This window comes from Aethalodelphis obliquidens, unplaced genomic scaffold (genome assembly GCF_003676395.1).
Source record: "Aethalodelphis obliquidens isolate GAN/ISIS:26980383/991018 unplaced genomic scaffold, ASM367639v1 scaffold26, whole genome shotgun sequence".
Taxonomy (NCBI): domain Eukaryota; kingdom Metazoa; phylum Chordata; class Mammalia; order Artiodactyla; family Delphinidae; genus Aethalodelphis; species Aethalodelphis obliquidens.
In genome coordinates, this window is record NW_020837970.1 from 10,060,920 (window position 1) to 10,067,467 (window position 6,548).

The window sequence follows — 6,548 nt, forward strand, 5'->3', positions numbered from 1 at the left end:
TAAAATATCCTGTTGTGTGGCAAGAGCATGAGCTTCAGATCAGCCAGACCTGTGGGCAGATCCTGGTTCTGCCACTTCCTAGCTGTACGAAGGCTCAGTTTTATAACTTTGAGTGGGGATGGTAGTGCTACTAATTTCATCGCACCACTGGGAGGACGAGAAATGATGGATGTGCCCAGCCCAGTGCCTTGCACAGAGACGGGCTTCCGTAGAGGCCAGTAGTAAGAGCTGGGGAAGGAGAGGGAGAGGAGGAGTGGGTAGTAGTGACAAGTAGTGACAGTGGGGGAGGGAAGAAGGGGGACGTGATATGGTGTTGAATAGCAGTAGTGCTGCTGGTGGTAATTACGCGCACCCCCCCAATAATTCTTGATTCTCCTCCACAGAACTCAGAGGACATCCTGCCTCACCCAGTCTTTTTCAAAAGAGTCCCAGCAAAGGAGAGGTGCCTGACTAGGGAATCCTACATACCTACCAACTTCCAAAGGGCCAAAACTGGTAAGAACTGTTGAGAACCTATGATACAACTATAGTGGGTTAAATGGTGTCCTCCCAAAACTCATGTCCACCGTGAACCTCAGAATGTTACCTTATTTGGAAATAAAGTCTTTGCAATGTAATTGGTTAAAGATCAGGATGAGATCATACTGGATTAGGATGGGCCCTAAATCCAACGACTGGTGTCCTTAGAAGAAGGAAAGAGGATACACAGAGGGAAGAAGACCATGTGAAGACAGATACAGAGATTGGAGTGACGGTACCATAAGCCAAGGAACAACCGGAATCACCAGGAGCTGAAAGAGCAAGGAAGGATTGGATTCCCTGTAGAAACTTCAGAGAGCACAGCCCTGCTGACAGCTTGACTTGGGACTTCTGGCCTCTAGAACTGTGGGAGAATAAATTCCTGTTGTTTTAAGCCACCCCAGTTTGCAGTACTTTGTTGCAGCAGCCTGAGGAAACTAGTCCACAAATCATCTCAGTTTACAGAGGAAGAAACCAAGTCCTGAAGAGAAACCAAGGTCATCACTGTTCACCCACAGAAAGGTAGCAGCTAAACAGGGGTTAGAACCCAGCCCTCAGCCCCCATCCAGGGCTCTCCCCTTAGGGAATGCCCCAAGTCTTTGGCATATGATCTCACACCTAGGTTCGGGCCAGAAGAAGGCCTATTTTGGCAGAGCCACATATCCCTGTGTGTGTATGTCCTCCCCAGAGAGCACTCAGTGAGTGGAACCCACTTTTCCCGATAATGACTGACTCCTCAGTTCTGGGTGAGAGCTCTGGCTGGTACATCATCTTGAGAGTTTGCTTGTAGCTGTCATGAGAGAGGAAATGCCAGCAAGCTCCCTCCCCCTGCTGAGAAGTTAATCCCCAGAGACCTTGCTGACTGACACATGGTGGGTGCTTCATAATAAATGAAAAATAAACTTAAATAATGTGGTAAGTACCCATTGCATCAGTGAGTGTTGCTGCATTAATATGCCCAGGTGTCCCTTTAACAGTGCACAGAGTTTTCTGTTCTCATGTGAATAATTCCTTCCATTTGTCGGGGAATGTCCTAGGAGCCAGGTACTGTGCTAAATTTCTCCATCAGGCCCCACTGGAAGCAGGTTGAACACTCATGTCACTTAATTTGAGGAGAGTTGAAGAAAGGGGCTGTTTACAAAAGTGTGGGCAGGGTCTGGAGGAGATTGCAGCGCCCCAGGGTGGGTGGTGTGGAGCCATCGCCACCCTGGGCTAAAGGGATAAGAGGTGGGAGGGGCGAGAGCTGTGAGGACAGGAGCTGTGACATGGGGTCGAGGGCCACGCCTGTGGGTGGCACCCAACAGGGAAGGAGCCAGCTTCAGCCTCCTTGTCCTGTACGGGATCCAGAGAGGCAAAGGGAAGCTTGCCTCTCCTCTCAGGTGTCAGCTGGCTTATAATTGTATCCGTTAATTTTCACAATAACCCTGTGAGGTAAGTGCTATTGCTACCAGCCTGTTTCAGAGATGAGGAAACTCAAGTGAAAAAAAGAAACCATTTCTGGTCATCGATGGGCCAGGATTTGAACCCAAATCTCTCTGACTCCACAGACTATAGAGTTCTGTTCTCGTGTATTAGGCCATAATTTGCCATGAAGTTAGCACCAGATAGATGCCATAGATGTAACTTCAAGAACACAGATGATAGTCAAGTGTCGTAAAACAATTAAGAAGTAACAAATTTTCAGTATTTATTAAATTTTGTTTTTAATAGAATGTATTTAGCTATAAGCTTATATAATTTACTCTTTAATAATGGCAATGTTTAACAACTGATTTGCAAAGTTCCTGAAGACTTAACAGTCATCTCTTGCAAGCCAGCATGGGCTATGTCCAGCACCCCTGAACAGCTAAATTTCTCTTCTGTGGCTTAAACAGTACTATCTCCCCAAATTAATTACTGTTTTGGGGAGAAGAGTATATTCATAACCTAGTAGCACTATTAGATCATCGAACCCACATGCATGCAGCTCACACTGATGGAAATGTTGAGAAGAAATCCAAAGAGAGGAATCCATATCCATTGGTGACCACAGACTACAGGACATGGAACTTCTCCTTCCTTGGTCCCTGCTGTTCCCTAGGATCTGAGGGGCCATGAGAAGGACTGGAGAGGACAGGATGGCTGAGCTAAATGGGCAATACTCTAGAATGGATGTCCCAGGGCAGGGGTATCAGAAGCAAGGACTGGAAAGGATGGATCCAGAGAGTTAGAAACTTCTAGTGGCAAGGAGGAGAGGTTTCCGAAGGAGCTGGGTGGAGATGGGAAGACCTGGACCCTTGCTAAACTGTGGGAGAAGCTCAGGGTTTGGTGAACCAGGTCAAATGCCACTGGGACCTCCGCTTGTGAGACTTTAAGTGCCTTTTCTTTAAAATTCAGGAGCAAGTCCAAATTAATAAGAAATAGGACTGTTCTTCTCCTATGTTATAATTCCAAAGTGGCCGCAACCTCTTCAGTAGAGAACTCAGCTTATGCCTTGTTCAGCCTGACATGGCTGTTTTAGGAAGCCCAGTAAGATGGAGTGGCAAAGGAACACTCATCCATTCACTGGCCTCAGAGGAGAGGGACCTGTAGCCTCTCAAGCACCCAGTGACTCAGGGTTCCAGGAGGCAGACCCGCCAATACTATGGGAGGCCCTGAGAGGACCGGCAGATAACCCACCCTTCTGCTCACCCCTGTAGATTTGAGGATGCTGCCTTCTGGAAGGAGAGGGGAGGGACCCCATGTCTGGGTGGCATCCCTGACCCCGCCTTGCACATAATACGGTCGTGGTTGCTTCAGTTGCTTGCTTCCTCCCCTAGATCCTATACTCTTGGAAGGGAAGAGAAAGTACCATCCCTAGCACAGGATCTGGTGAGCAGGTGCTCAACAAATGTTCGGGAGTGTGAACGAGACCCCAGAAGGAGCACCTTCAGTCTTCCCAGGAGAAGAAAGCTCCGAGCAGCTGGAGGCAGCAGTGAGCGAGGGAGGGACGCAGGCCCAGGAGCACCCAACAAGATGTGTAGTCGATGGACGAATGTCATGTTTGTCTCCAAACCAGCTTGAGGCACTGGGAGAAGACAGAGAAGGAGAGAATGGACCCTGGCCTTCAGGGACTTCCCCAAGGTAAGGAGCTGCGCACACCTGAGAGGAGCGAACAAATCTGGACTTGAGGTGAGTTCATGGGCTCCTCTGTGACGTGGGGTGACTCATCTAAGGTCTCGGCAGCAGGATGAGGATCCTGCCCGGGTTTCTTGCTCCTCAGCCAGTGCCGGCTGCTCCTCCCCTTTCCCGGACCCAGCAGTGGTGCTGAGGAGGGCTGGCAGGTCACCTCCAAAGGAGGAGACCTCAGACACGTGAGGCTGTTCCAGGGCTTTCCAGGGGTACTGGAGATGCCTGGTGGAGAGAAAGGAGGAAAGAGGAGAGGAGGCATCCCTGGAGGTGGAAAAACACAAGTTAAACCTGGAAAAATGCATTGAGGTGTGGATGGTACTGGGGGTTAGGTGGGAGGGAACGCGGGCCCGAGTTGGAAAGGTTTGCTCGTCCAGAGGCTGGAGTGCTAAGCATCTGGCACTTTCACAAATCAGTTTCTTCATACGTGTTGGTGTAGGAGGGAGTTAACATTCATTTGTGTCATTGTTTATTTAATGTGTATTAATCAACACCAAAACGTCAGCCCCGTGAGGGAATGCGGGGAATGCGCCTGGTTTTGCTCACCAGTGTACCCCCTCCACCTGGAGAAGGGCCAGGTACTTAGTAAGTGTTTACTGAACGAATGATCAGAAATTGGGCCAGGACTTAGTGTCCACTGAATGAATGATCAGAAATGTTCAGTTTATATGTTTGGTGTTAGATTCCAAGGCAGCTCAGGAGCCCGGGCGGCGCAGCCAGGAGGCTCCAAGCCTTTACAGCTCATCTTCTTCCAGTCTTTGGTATGCAATGGGCTACTTGTAGCACCTCACTTGAAGTCCAAGCTCCTTAACTGAAAAAAAAAAAAAAAAAAAAAGATTGAGTTTGGCAACCAGTGGAGCAAGAGGTCCCTAAGGCCCTGGGTGCTCTGTCATTCTGGGCATGGCCCAGTTCATCACCCAGAGGGCTGTGCGTGAATGGGCCAGGCCCTGGTTCTCTAGGTCAATCTGTCTCCACCACTGGTTGTACCAGGACATTTGCCCACTTTGGAGGGCACCTTTCTCTAAGTTCAGGGCCTGATCACCAAATAGGCCCTTTCCTTTCCCATTGCCTGAGGCCCCAGGAAAATGACACAGCTGAAGGCCCACTTCAGTCTCTGCAGCCCCAGTGTGCTCACCCCCTTGAGCGGGCGGATACCCTGAGCTGCTGGAGAGTCACCCCGAGCCCTGCTAGCTCCCTCTAGCTCCCCAGATTTTCCAGACCTAGACTCAGAGCAGCCAAATCAGTTGAAAAGAAAATATATATATATATCCGCCCTCCACACCCAGACTCCGTACACTTGAGCTGGGGAAGTGCCAACAAAAATAGCATGATGTCATCCCCCTACTGATCCTGTTAATCCCTTTTCTGCCGAATCTTGAGTCTTGGTTTTTATTTAAAAGTGATTTTATTGTCAGAGGCTGGTTAAAAGCCTCTGAGAGCTGTGCCAGGAAAGCTGGTGGTGTCTTTGATGTGCAGAGCAGTGCAGGGCCCTCAGCCTCTGAGGCCTGACAAGGAAAGAAATGGGATTTGCAGAAGGCTGGGAAGCTGGAGGAATGCTGTTTCGGACAGTGTGCTTTACCAATGGCATCTGGTTTTGCATTTCACGACCAATGCACCTCTGCAAGACAGCCTCTGAGAGAATTTCTCAGCCTCTGCAGGGCCTGTGAGGACCACCACAGTCCCACTCCTTCTGGACCACCGCCTTCCCTGCCCCCGTCATCACTAGGGAACACTTTCCCCTCTGTTGAGGTGCCCTGCTCCCACTCACACCCTCATCACCAAGTCTCCAAATCCCAACCTATTCTAGAAAGGCTGCCTTTGAGAGGTGAGGTGGACTTGGGCCAGGAGACATGGGTTTGAGGCTCAGCTTTGGACAAATCTAGAAAAGGCACTTCGCCTCTTTGAGCCTTAGTACCTTGTACATAAGACAGAAGTATGAATCCCTACCCTACATCGTATGTGACCACCCAAGTGTCCAAAGACAATCATGTGTCTTCAGAAGCTCTACAAACATAAGAGCCCTGTACTAAGGCCAGGCACTTTTGCAAGGAGGGTAAAGGGCAGAGGACGCCAAGAGGAGCAAGGGAGTTGGAGGTGTGTTCAAGGGAGTGAGTCCAATGAAGGACCATGGAATCTGAGACAGAAAGAAAGGGAAGTGAAGCCACTGATGGGTAGTGGGGAAGAACTGGGCCCAGTAGGCATGGGTTCAGCATGAGGTCAAAGAATTGTTACGGGGGGCTTGAGGAAGTAAGCTGGAAGGACAGGCAATGATGACCAGAGAGCGAGATACTTGGGTTTGGAATTTGGGAGGTTATGCCCTTTTGGTGATGGGAAAAGAATGGGTAGCTAAGGTACACAAGTGTTCCTGGCAATGAGGTCAAAATTGGGATCCTGGAAAAGTTAATCCTCATGCATGATTTAGGGCCCAGGAATCAGGAAGGAGTTGGGGTGGAAGGGACTCCAGGAGCCCAGGAGCCAAGGTGGTCAGTGAGCGAGTGGTTAACCAGAAGGCCCAGGGAAGCATCAGGGATGGGGAGGGGGATGAATGGTGTGAGTCTGAAGGAGCAGGGCGTTTTACAAGATGAAGGCGAGTATAGGTGTGGCCTGGGGAGCCAGGAGGATTGCAGACTTATCCTCCGACCCTGAGGAGAGCATGTGAGAATGGCAACCCCGGCCTGAGAGGACAGCCGGCAGAGAGAAGGGAGTGTCCCAGGAGAAGGGTGAGGGTACAGAGGAGTTTGCAGTCATGGAGAGGAGGTGATGAAGGGGATGGGGGAGGCAGGGCAGGCCAGCTGAGCAAATGAACAGAGCAGTGTGGGGATGGAGTCCGGGAGCCAAAGGGTACCTGAAGAGGCCTTGGCTCCTGGCCGATGAGGAGAATG

General features: G+C 50.2%; 1 long non-coding RNA gene across 1 annotated transcript in view; it reads left to right on the top strand.

The window, feature by feature from the left end:
* Positions 1-3,996, top strand: part of LOC113629091 (uncharacterized) — a 29,066-nt gene extending 25,070 nt beyond the window's left edge. The window contains exons 5-6 of the long non-coding RNA XR_003436383.1: positions 384-495; positions 3,318-3,996. This is a non-coding gene — a long non-coding RNA (uncharacterized LOC113629091). The remainder of the gene's footprint in view (positions 1-383; positions 496-3,317) is intronic.
* Positions 3,997-6,548: the final 2,552 nt, after the last annotated feature.